This window comes from Amia ocellicauda, unplaced genomic scaffold, assembly GCF_036373705.1.
Source record: "Amia ocellicauda isolate fAmiCal2 unplaced genomic scaffold, fAmiCal2.hap1 HAP1_SCAFFOLD_68, whole genome shotgun sequence".
In the NCBI taxonomy this organism is placed as follows: Eukaryota; Metazoa; Chordata; class Actinopteri; order Amiiformes; family Amiidae; genus Amia; species Amia ocellicauda.
In genome coordinates this window covers 195,382-207,500 of record NW_027102996.1, presented here as the reverse complement: position 1 = coordinate 207,500, position 12,119 = coordinate 195,382, and the positions used below count along the sequence as shown (strand labels likewise).

The following is a 12,119-nucleotide window of genomic DNA, read 5'->3' as shown; positions in this document are numbered from 1 at the left end:
TTGACTTCCCCAAATACACAGGCATACAATAGATCTTGTTCTCCAACGTAAACGGTCCCTAGTAACTAGGGTACATTCGTAAATAAATTGAGCATCATGGCTAGAAGTGACTAAATGTTGCCTAATCTTTCTCATCGAGAAATGACACAATTACAGCAACACAAAAAGGAACTCCACCGGACAAAGTTCAGTGCTCACAAGGAGCCTCATTCAACACACACGGTTCCATTCCCATTCATGCAAAGCACGAAAGTGTAAAACTTGGGAACATACTTGAGAGCAAAGATCACATTCAATCTCATTCAAGGCACGGATGTGAATGCAACGGGATGAAATTACTGAAATGATGCCTGCCCTCGAACTGTGATGATGGACTACCCGACTCGCCAATAATATTGGCTTCTGGTGTATTGAAATACAGGAGCTGCTGGATTTGTGTCATTTCTTACCCCCTCACCATAGTTTGTCAAATGTTTAAACAACTGAACTTATATTCAAGGTTTGTTTCTCTTCATATGTTTTACTGGTTTACATTTGTCTCAGCAACCTGTTGAATGATTCTTCTGCTTTCAAAACAAAATGACAACAGGATGAATGCACACACTTGAAAATACAATACATGCAATGTTATGCATCATAGTGATGCAACCTCCTTTCAGTTTCATACTGCATGTCAATTGAAATCCTTACTGAAATGCACACCTTCTCAAGATTGCGCTTGAATGGCGTGTCAGGCACTCAATTACAGCTGTTTTATCAAGACAATGTGTTCGTTTTGTAATACATAGGTCTGGTGTGGCACCCCAGCTAACGCACAACGTTGCCACAACGTTTCGTGTTAGCAGGGACTGTCTGCGGCGTGCTGGTGTGTCCCGGACTTTAGAGTAGAGAGACAGTTCAACTGTAAGTATGAGCGGCAGAAACGGATATTGCCTTCCCTTTAAGTAGAGCGTCAGGGACAGCCTCCCTGGCTTACGGCCATACTAGCCTGAATACGCCCGATCTCGTCCGATCTCGGAAACTAAGCAGGCTCGGGCCTGGTCAGTACTTGGATGGGAGACCGCCTGGGAATACCAGGTGCTGTAAGCTTTTGCATCTTTTACACACCAGAGGGCGACAAATCACGAGTTTTAACTTTGGATACACGCAATTTCATCATTATTTCAGATTTGACTTCCCCAAATACACAGGCATACAATAGATCTTGTTCTCCAATGTAAACGGTCCCTAGTAACTAGGGTACATTCGTAAATAAATTGAGCATCATGGCTAGAAGTGACTAAATGTTGCCTAATCTTTCTCATCGAGAAATGACACAATTACAGCAACACAAAAAGGAACTCCACCGGACAAAGTTCAGTGCTCACAAGGAGCCTCATTCAACACACACGGTTCCATTCCCATTCATGCAAAGCACGAAAGTGTAAAACTTGGGAACATACTTGAGAGCAAAGATCACATTCAATCTCATTCAAGGCACGGATGTGAATGCAACGGGATGAAATTACTGAAATGATGCCTGCCCTCGAACTGTGATGATGGACTACCCGACTCGCCAATAATATTGGGTTCTGGTGTATTGAAATACAGGAGCTGCTGGATTTGTGTGTTTTCTTACCCCCTCACCATAGTTTGTCAAATGTTTAAACAACTGAACTTATATTCAAGGTTTGTTTCTCTTCATATGTTTTACTGGTTTACATTTGTCTCAGCAACCTGTTGAATGATTCTTCTGCTTTCAAAACAAAATGACAACAGGATGAATGCACACACTTGTAAAAACAATACATGCAATGTTATGCATCATAGTGATGCAACCTCCTTTCAGTTTCATACTGCATGTCAATTGAAATCCTTACTGAAATGCACACCTTCTCAAGATTGCGCTTGACTGGCGTGTCAGGCACTCAATTACAGCTGTTTTATCAAGACAATGTGTTCGTTTTGTAATATATAGTTCCGGTCTGGTGTGGCACCCCAGCTAACGCACAACGTTGCCACAATGTTGCCACAACGTGGCGTGTTAGCAGGGACTGTCTGCGGCGCGCTGGTGTGTCCCGGGCTTTAGAGTAGAGAGACAGTTCAACTGTAAGTATGAACGGCAGAAACGGATATTGCCTTCCCTTTAAGTAGAGCGTCAGGGACAGCATTCCTAGCTTACGGCCATACTAGCCTGAATACGCCCGATCTCGTCCGATCTCGGAAGCTAAGCAGGCTCGGGCCTGGTCAGTACTTGGATGGGAGACCGCCTGGGAATACCAGGTGCTGTAAGCTTTTGCATCTTTTACACACCAGAGGGCGACATATCACGAGTTTTAACTTTGGATACACGCAATTTCATCATTATTTCAGATTTGACTTCCCCAAATACACAGGCATACAATAGATCTTGTTCTCCAATGTAAACGGTCCCTAGTAACTAGGGTACATTCATAAATAAATTGAGCATCATGGCTAGAAGTGACTAAATGTTGCCTAATCTTTCTCATTGAGAAATGACAGAATTACAGCAACACAAAAAGGAACTCCACCGGACAAAGTTCAGTGCTCACAAGGAGCCTCATTCAACACACACGGTTCCATTCCCATTCATGCAAAGCACGAAAGTGTAAAACTTGGGAACATACTTGAGAGCAAAGATCACATTCAATCTCATTCAAGGCACGGATGTGAATGCAACAAGATGAAATTACTGAAATGATGCCTGCCCTCGAACTGTGATGATGGACTACCCGACTCGCCAATAATATTGGGTTCTGGTGTATTGAAATACAGGAGCTGCTGGATTTGTGTGTTTTCTTACCCCCTCACCATAGTTTGTCAAATGTTTAAACAACTGAACTTATATTCAAGGTTTGTTTCTCTTCATATGTTTTACTGGTTTACATTTGTCTCAGCAACCTGTTGAATGATTCTTCTGCTTTCAAAACAAAATGACAACAGGATGAATGCACACACTTGAAAATACAATACATGCAATGTTATGCATCATAGTGATGCAACCTCCTTTCAGTTTCATACTGCATGTCAATTTAAATCCTTACTGAAATGCACACCTTCTCAAGATTGCGCTTGACTGGCGTGTCAGGCACTCAATTACAGCTGTTTTATCAAGACAATGTGTTCGTTTTGTAATATATAGTTCCGGTCTGGTGTGGCACCCCAGCTAACGCACAACGTTGCCACAATGTTGCCACAACGTGGCGTGTTAGCAGGGACTGTCTGCGGCGCGCTGGTGTGTCCCGGGCTTTAGAGTAGAGAGACAGTTCAACTGTAAGTATGAACGGCAGAAACGGATATTGCCTTCCCTTTAAGTAGAGCGTCAGGGACAGCCTCCCTGGCTTACGGCCATACTAGCCTGAATACGCCCGATCTCGTCCGATCTCGGAAGCTAAGCAGGCTTGGGCCTGGTCAGTACTTGGATGGGAGACTGCCTGGAAATACCAGGTGCTGTAAGCTTTTGCATCTTTTACACACCAGAGGGCGACAAATCACGAGTTTTAACTTTGGATACACGCAATTTCATCATTATTTCAGATTTGACTTCCCCAAATACACAGGCATACAATAGATCTTGTTCTCCAACGTAAACGGTCCCTAGTAACTAGGGTACATTCGTAAATAAATTGAGCATCATGGCTAGAAGTGACTAAATGTTGCCTAATCTTTCTCATCGAGAAATGACACAATTACAGCAACACAAAAAGGAACTCCACCGGACAAAGTTCAGTGCTCACAAGGAGCTTCATTCAACACATACGGTTCCATTCCCATTCATGCAAAGCACGAAAGTGTAAAACTTGGGAACATACTTGAGAGCAAAGATCACATTCAATCTCATTCAAGGCACGGATGTGAATGCAACGGGATGAAATTACTGAAATTATGCCTGCCCTCGAACTGTGATGATGGACTACCCGACTCGCCAATAATATTGGGTTCTGGTGTATTGAAGTACAGGAGCTGCTGGATTTGTGTGTTTTCTTACCCCCTCACCATAGTTTGTCAAATGTTTAAACAACTGAACTTATATTCAAGGTTTGTTTCTCTTCATATGTTTTACTGGTTTACATTTGTCTCAGCAACCTGTTGAATGATTCTTCTGCTTTCAAAACAAAATGACAACAGGATGAATGCACACACTTGAAAATACAATACATGCAATGTTATGCATCATAGTGATGCAACCTCCTTTCAGTTTCATACTGCATGTCAATTGAAATCCTTACTGAAATGCACACCTTCTCAAGATTGCGCTTGACTGGCGTGTCAGGCACTCAATTACAGCTGTTTTATCAAGACAATGTGTTCGTTTTGTAATATATAGTTCCGGTCTGGTGTGGCACCCCAGCTAACGCACAACGTTGCCACAACGTTTCGTGTTAGCAGGGACTGTCTGCGGCGCGCTGGTGTGTCCCGGACTTTAGAGTAGAGAGACAGTTCAATTGCAAGTATGAGCGGCAGAAACGGATATTGCCTTCCCTTTAAGTAGAGCGTCAGGGACAGCCTCTCTGGCTTACGGCCATACTAGCCTGAATACGCCCGATCTCATCCGATCTCGGAAGCTAAGCAGGCTCGGGCCTGGTCAGTACTTGGATGGGAGACCGCCTGGGAATACCAGGTGCTGTAAGCTTTTGCATCTTTTACACACCAGAGGGCGACAAATCACGAGTTTTAACTTTGGATACACGCAATTTCATCATTATTTCAGATTTGACTTCCCCAAATACACAGGCATACAATAGATCTTGTTCTCCAACGTAAACGGTCCCTAGTAACTAGTGTACATTCGTAAATAAATTGAGCATCATGGCTAGAAGTGACTAAATGTTGCCTAATCTTTCTCATCGAGAAATGACACAATTACAGCAACACAAAAAGGAACTCCACCGGACAAAGTTCAGTGCTCACAAGGAGCCTCATTCAACACACACGGTTCCATTCCCATTCATGCAAAGCACGAAAGTGTAAAACTTGGGACAATACTTGAGAGCAAAGATCACATTCAATCTCATTCAAGGCACGGATGTGAATGCAACGGGATGAAATTACTGAAATGATGCCTGCCCTCGAACTGTGATGATGGACTACCCGACTCGCCAATAATATTGGGTTCTGGTGTATTGAAATACAGGAGCTGCTGGATTTGTGTGTTTTCTTACCCCCTCACCATAGTTTGTCAAATGTTTAAACAACTGAACTTATATTCAAGGTTTGTTTCTCTTCATATGTTTTACTGGTTTACATTTGTCTCAGCAACCTGTTGAATGATTCTTCTGCTTTCAAAACAAAATGACAACAGGATGAATGCACACACTTGAAAATACAATACATGCAATGTTATGCATCATAGTGATGCAACCTCCTTTCAGTTTCATACTGCATGTCAATTGAAATCCTTACTGAAATGCACACCTTCTCAAGATTGCGCTTGACTGGCGTGTCAGGCACTCAATTACAGCTGTTTTATCAAGACAATGTGTTCGTTTTGTAATATATAGTTCCGGTCTGGTGTGGCACCCCAGCTAACGCACAACGTTGCCACAATGTTGCCACAACGTGGCGTGTTAGCAGGGACTATCTGCGGCGCGCTGCTGTGTCCCGGGCTTTAGAGTAGAGAGACAGTTCAACTGTAAGTATGAACGGCAGAAACGGATATTGCCTTCCCTTTAAGTAGAGCGTCAGGGACAGCCTTTCTGGCTTACGGCCATACTAGCCTGAATACGCCCGATCTCGTCCGATCTCGGAAGCTAAGCAGGCTCGGGCCTGGTCAGTACTTGGATGGGAGACCGCCTGGGAATACCAGGTGCTGTAAGCTTTTGCATCTTTTACACACCAGAGGGCGACAAATCACGAGTTTTAACTTTGGATACACGCAATTTCATCATTATTTCAGATTTGACTTCCCCAAATACACAGGCATACAATAGATCTTGTTCTCCAACGTAAACGGTCCCTAGTAACTAGGGTACATTCATAAATAAATTGAGCATCATGGCTAGAAGTGACTAAATGTTGCCTAATCTTTCTCATCGAGAAATGACACAATTACAGCAACACAAAAAGGAACTCCACCGGACAAAGTTCAGTGCTCACAAGGAGCCTCATTCAACACACACGGTTCCATTCCCATTCATGCAAAGCACGAAAGTGTAAAACTTGGGAACATACTTGAGAGCAAAGATCACATTCAATCTCATTCAAGGCACGGATGTGAATGCAACGGGATGAAATTACTGAAATGATGCCTGCCCTCGAACTGTGATGATGGACTACCCGACTCGCCAATAATATTGGGTTCTGGTGTATTGAAATACAGGAGCTGCTGGATTTGTGTGTTTTCTTACCCCCTCACCATAGTTTGTCAAATGTTTAAACAACTGAACTTATATTCAAGGTTTGTTTCTCTTCATATGTTTTACTGGTTTACATTTGTCTCAGCAACCTCAGCAAAAATGATTCTTCTACTTTCAAAACAAAATGACAACAGGATGAATGCACACACTTGAAAATACAATACATGCAATGTTATGCATCATAGTGATGCAACCTCCTTTCAGTTTCATACTGCATGTCAATTGAAATCCTTACTGAAATGCACACCTTCTCAAGATTGCGCTTGACTGGCGTGTCAGGCACTCAATTACAGCTGTTTTATCAAGACAATGTGTTCGTTTTGTAATATATAGTTCCGGTCTGGTGTGGCACCCCAGCTAACGCACAACGTTGCCACAACGTTTCGTGTTAGCAGGGACTGTCTGCGGCGCGCTGGTGTGTCCCGGACTTTAGAGTAGAGAGACAGTTCAACTGCAAGTATGAGCGGCAGAAACGGATATTGCCTTCCCTTTAAGTAGAGCGTCAGGGACAGCCTCCCTGGCTTACGGCCATACTAGCCTGAATACGCCCGATCTCGTCCGATCTCGGAAGCTAAGCAGGCTCGGGCCTGGTCAGTACTTGGATGGGAGACCGCCTGGGAATACCAGGTGCTGTAAGCTATTGCATCTTTTACACACCAGAGGGCGACAAATCACGAGTTTTAACTTTGGATACACGCAATTTCATCATTATTTCAGATTTGACTTCCCCAAATACACAGGCATACAATAGATCTTGTTCTCCAACGTAAACGGTCCCTAGTAACTAGGGTACATTCATAAATAAATTGAGCATCATGGCTAGAAGTGACTAAATGTTGCCTAATCTTTCTCATCGAGAAATGACACAATTACAGCAACACAAAAAGGAACTCCACCGGACAAAGTTCAGTGCTCACAAGGAGCCTCATTCAACACACACGGTTCCATTCCCATTCATGCAAAGCACGAAAGTGTAAAACTTGGGAACATACTTGAGAGCAAAGATCACATTCAATCTCATTCAAGGCACGGATGTGAATGCAACGGGATGAAATTACTGAAATGATGCCTGCCCTCGAACTGTGATGATGGACTACCCGACTCGCCAATAATATTGGGTTCTGGTGTATTGAAATACAGGAGCTGCTGGATTTGTGTGTTTTCTTACCCCCTCACCATAGTTTGTCAAATGTTTAAACAACTGAACTTATATTCAAGGTTTGTTTCTCTTCATATGTTTTACTGGTTTACATTTGTCTCAGCAACCTCAGCAAAAATGATTCTTCTACTTTCAAAACAAAATGACAACAGGATGAATGCACACACTTGAAAATACAATACATGCAATGTTATGCATCATAGTGATGCAACCTCCTTTCAGTTTCATACTGCATGTCAATTGAAATCCTTACTGAAATGCACACCTTCTCAAGATTGCGCTTGACTGGCGTGTCAGGCACTCAATTACAGCTGTTTTATCAAGACAATGTGTTCGTTTTGTAATATATAGTTCCGGTCTGGTGTGGCACCCCAGCTAACGCACAACGTTGCCACAACGTTTCGTGTTAGCAGGGACTGTCTGCGGCGCGCTGGTGTGTCCCGGACTTTAGAGTAGAGAGACAGTTCAACTGCAAGTATGAGCGGCAGAAACGGATATTGCCTTCCCTTTAAGTAGAGCGTCAGGGACAGCCTCCCTGGCTTACGGCCATACTAGCCTGAATACGCCCGATCTCGTCCGATCTCGGAAGCTAAGCAGGCTCGGGCCTGGTCAGTACTTGGATGGGAGACCGCCTGGGAATACCAGGTGCTGTAAGCTTTTGCATCTTTTACACACCAGAGGGCGACAAATCACGAGTTTTAACTTTGGATACACGCAATTTCATCATTATTTCAGATTTGACTTCCCCAAATACACAGGCATACAATAGATCTTGTTCTCCAACGTAAACGGTCCCTAGTAACTAGGGTACATTCATAAATAAATTGAGCATCATGGCTAGAAGTGACTAAATGTTGCCTAATCTTTCTCATCGAGAAATGACACAATTACAGCAACACAAAAAGGAACTCCACCGGACAAAGTTCAGTGCTCACAAGGAGCCTCATTCAACACACACGGTTCCATTCCCATTCATGCAAAGCACGAAAGTGTAAAACTTGGGAACATACTTGAGAGCAAAGATCACATTCAATCTCATTCAAGGCACGGATGTGAATGCAACGGGATGAAATTACTGAAATGATGCCTGCCCTCGAACTGTGATGATGGACTACCCGACTCGCCAATAATATTGGGTTCTGGTGTATTGAAATACAGGAGCTGCTGGATTTGTGTGTTTTCTTACCCCCTCACCATAGTTTGTCAAATGTTTAAACAACTGAACTTATATTCAAGGTTTGTTTCTCTTCATATGTTTTACTGGTTTACATTTGTCTCAGCAACCTCAGCAAAAATGATTCTTCTACTTTCAAAACAAAATGACAACAGGATGAATGCACACACTTGAAAATACAATACATGCAATGTTATGCATCATAGTGATGCAACCTCCTTTCAGTTTCATACTGCATGTCAATTGAAATCCTTACTGAAATGCACACCTTCTCAAGATTGCGCTTGACTGGCGTGTCAGGCACTCAATTACAGCTGTTTTATCAAGACAATGTGTTCGTTTTGTAATATATAGTTCCGGTCTGGTGTGGCACCCCAGCTAACGCACAACGTTGCCACAACGTTTCGTGTTAGCAGGGACTGTCTGCGGCGCGCTGGTGTGTCCCGGACTTTAGAGTAGAGAGACAGTTCAACTGCAAGTATGAGCGGCAGAAACGGATATTGCCTTCCCTTTAAGTAGAGCGTCAGGGACAGCCTCCCTGGCTTACGGCCATACTAGCCTGAATACGCCCGATCTCGTCCGATCTCGGAAGCTAAGCAGGCTCGGGCCTGGTCAGTACTTGGATGGGAGACCGCCTGGGAATACCAGGTGCTGTAAGCTTTTGCATCTTTTACACACCAGAGGGCGACAAATCACGAGTTTTAACTTTGGATACACGCAATTTCATCATTATTTCAGATTTGACTTCCCCAAATACACAGGCATACAATAGATCTTGTTCTCCAACGTAAACGGTCCCTAGTAACTAGGGTACATTCGTAAATAAATTGAGCATCATGGCTAGAAGTGACTAAATGTTGCCTAATCTTTCTCATCGAGAAATTACACAATTACAGCAACACAAAAAGGAACTCCACCGGACAAAGTTCAGTGCTCACAAGGAGCCTCATTCAACACACACGGTTCCATTCCCATTCATGCAAAGCACGAAAGTGTAAAACTTGGGAACATACTTGAGAGCAAAGATCACATTCAATCTCATTCAAGGCACGGATGTGAATGCAACGGGATGAAATTACTGAAATGATGCCTGCCCTCGAACTGTGATGATGGACTACCCGACTCGCCAATAATATTGGGTTCTGGTGTATTGAAATACAGGAGCTGCTGGATTTGTGTGTTTTCTTACCCCCTCACCATAGTTTGTCAAATGTTTAAACAACTGAACTTATATTCAAGGTTTGTTTCTCTTCATATGTTTTACTGGTTTACATTTGTCTCAGCAACCTGTTGAATGATTCTTCTGCTTTCAAAACAAAATGACAACAGGATGAATGCACACACTTGAAAATACAATACATGCAATGTTATGCATCATAGTGATGCAACCTCCTTTCAGTTTCATACTGCATGTCAATTGAAATCCTTACTGAAATGCACACCTTCTCAAGATTGCGCTTGACTGGCGTGTCAGGCACTCAATTACAGCTGTTTTATCAAGACAATGTGTTCGTTTTGTAATATATAGTTCCGGTCTGGTGTGGCACCCCAGCTAACGTACAACGTTGCCACAACGTTTCGTGTTAGCAGGGACTGTCTGCGGCGCGCTGGTGTGTCCCGGACTTTAGAGTAGAGAGACAGTTCAACTGCAAGTATGAGCGGCAGAAACGGATATTGCCTTCCCTTTAAGTAGAGCGTCAGGGACAGCCTCCCTGGCTTACGGCCATACTAGCCTGAATACGCCCGATCTCGTCCGATCTCGGAAGCTAAGCAGGCTCGGGCCTGGTCAGTACTTGGATGGGAGACCACCTGGGAAAACCAGGTGCTGTAAGCTTTTGCATCTTTTACACACCAGAGGGCGACAAATCACGAGTTTTAACTTTGGATACACGCAATTTCATCATTATTTCAGATTTGACTTCCCCAAATACACAGGCATACAATAGATCTTGTTCTCCAACGTAAACGGTCCCTAGTAACTAGGGTACATTCGTAAATAAATTGAGCATCATGGCTAGAAGTGACTAAATGTTGCCTAATCTTTCTCATCGAGAAATGACACAATTACAGCAACACAAAAAGGAACTCCACCGGACAGAGTTCAGTGCTCACAAGGAGCCTCATTCAACACACACGGTTCCATTCCCATTCATGCAAAGCACGAAAGTGTAAAACTTGGGAACATACTTGAGAGCAAAGATCACATTCAATCTCATTCAAGGCACGGATGTGAATGCAACGGGATGAAATTACTGAAATGATGCCTGCCCTCGAACTGTGATGATGGACTACCCGACTCGCCAATAATATTGGGTTCTGGTGTATTGAAATACAGGAGCTGCTGGATTTGTGTGTTTTCTTACCCCCTCACCATAGTTTGTCAAATGTTTAAACAACTGAACTTATATTCAAGGTTTGTTTCTCTTCATATGTTTTACTGGTTTACATTTGTCTCAGCAACCTGTTGAATGATTCTTCTGCTTTCAAAACAAAATGACAACAGGATGAATGCACACACTTGAAAATACAATACATGCAATGTAATGCATCATAGTGATGCAACCTCCTTTCAGTTTCATACTGCATGTCAATTGAAATCCTTACTGAAATGCACACCTTCTCAAGATTGCGCTTGACTGGCGTGTCAGGCACTCAATTACAGCTGTTTTATCAAGAGAATGTGTTCGTTTTGTAATATATAGTTCCGGTCTGGTGTGGCACCCCAGCTAACGCACAACGTTGCCACAATGTTGCCACAACGTGGCGTGTTATCAGGGACTGTCTGCGGCGCGCTGGTGTGTCCCGGGCTTTAGAGTAGAGAGACAGTTCAACTGTAAGTATGAACGGCAGAAACGGATATTGCCTTCCCTTTAAGTAGAGCGTCAGGGACAGCCTCCCTGGCTTACGGCCATACTAGCCTGAATACGCCCGATCTCGTACGATCTCGGAAGCTAAGCAGGCTCGGGCCTGGTCAGTACTTGGATGGGAGACCGCCTGGGAATACCAGGTGCTGTAAGCTTTTGCATCTTTTACACACCAGAGGGCGACAAATCACGAGTTTTAACTTTGGATACACGCAATTTCATCATTATTTCAGATTTGACTTCCCCAAATACACAGGCATACAATAGATCTTGTTCTCCAACGTAAACGGTCCCTAGTAACTAGGGTACATTCGTAAATAAATTGAGCATCATGGCTCGAAGTGACTAAATGTTGCCTAATCTTTCTCATCGAGAAATGACACAATTACAGCAACACAAAAAGGAACTCCACCGGACAAAGTTCAGTGCTCACAAGGAGCCTCATTCAACACACACGGTTCCATTCCCATTCATGCAAAGCACGAAAGTGTAAAACTTGGGAACATACTTGAGAGCAAAGATCACATTCAATCTCATTCAAGGCACGGATGTGAATGCAACGGGAT

General features: G+C 43.4%; 10 non-coding genes across 10 annotated transcripts; all 10 read left to right on the top strand.

Annotated features, from left to right (window-relative positions):
• Positions 1-970: 970 nt before the first annotated feature.
• LOC136741584 (5S ribosomal RNA) lies at positions 971-1,089 on the top strand. The gene has a single exon (XR_010814270.1). It is a non-coding gene; the product is annotated as a 5S ribosomal RNA (ribosomal RNA).
• A 1,066-nt stretch (positions 1,090-2,155) lies between these two features.
• On the top strand, positions 2,156-2,274 carry LOC136741319 (5S ribosomal RNA). Its single transcript, XR_010814017.1, has one exon. It is a non-coding gene; the product is annotated as a 5S ribosomal RNA (ribosomal RNA).
• A 1,066-nt stretch (positions 2,275-3,340) lies between these two features.
• On the top strand, positions 3,341-3,459 carry LOC136741635 (5S ribosomal RNA). The gene has a single exon (XR_010814319.1). It is a non-coding gene; the product is annotated as a 5S ribosomal RNA (ribosomal RNA).
• A 1,055-nt stretch (positions 3,460-4,514) lies between these two features.
• Positions 4,515-4,633, top strand: LOC136741329 (5S ribosomal RNA). Its single transcript, XR_010814027.1, has one exon. It is a non-coding gene; the product is annotated as a 5S ribosomal RNA (ribosomal RNA).
• Positions 4,634-5,699: 1,066 nt separating this feature from the next.
• Positions 5,700-5,818, top strand: LOC136741317 (5S ribosomal RNA). Its single transcript, XR_010814015.1, has one exon. It is a non-coding gene; the product is annotated as a 5S ribosomal RNA (ribosomal RNA).
• A 1,058-nt stretch (positions 5,819-6,876) lies between these two features.
• LOC136741316 (5S ribosomal RNA) lies at positions 6,877-6,995 on the top strand. The gene has a single exon (XR_010814014.1). It is a non-coding gene; the product is annotated as a 5S ribosomal RNA (ribosomal RNA).
• A 1,058-nt stretch (positions 6,996-8,053) lies between these two features.
• Positions 8,054-8,172, top strand: LOC136741315 (5S ribosomal RNA). The gene has a single exon (XR_010814013.1). It is a non-coding gene; the product is annotated as a 5S ribosomal RNA (ribosomal RNA).
• A 1,058-nt stretch (positions 8,173-9,230) lies between these two features.
• On the top strand, positions 9,231-9,349 carry LOC136741314 (5S ribosomal RNA). Its single transcript, XR_010814012.1, has one exon. It is a non-coding gene; the product is annotated as a 5S ribosomal RNA (ribosomal RNA).
• A 1,055-nt stretch (positions 9,350-10,404) lies between these two features.
• On the top strand, positions 10,405-10,523 carry LOC136741414 (5S ribosomal RNA). The gene has a single exon (XR_010814107.1). It is a non-coding gene; the product is annotated as a 5S ribosomal RNA (ribosomal RNA).
• A 1,066-nt stretch (positions 10,524-11,589) lies between these two features.
• LOC136741464 (5S ribosomal RNA) lies at positions 11,590-11,708 on the top strand. Its single transcript, XR_010814156.1, has one exon. It is a non-coding gene; the product is annotated as a 5S ribosomal RNA (ribosomal RNA).
• Positions 11,709-12,119: the final 411 nt, after the last annotated feature.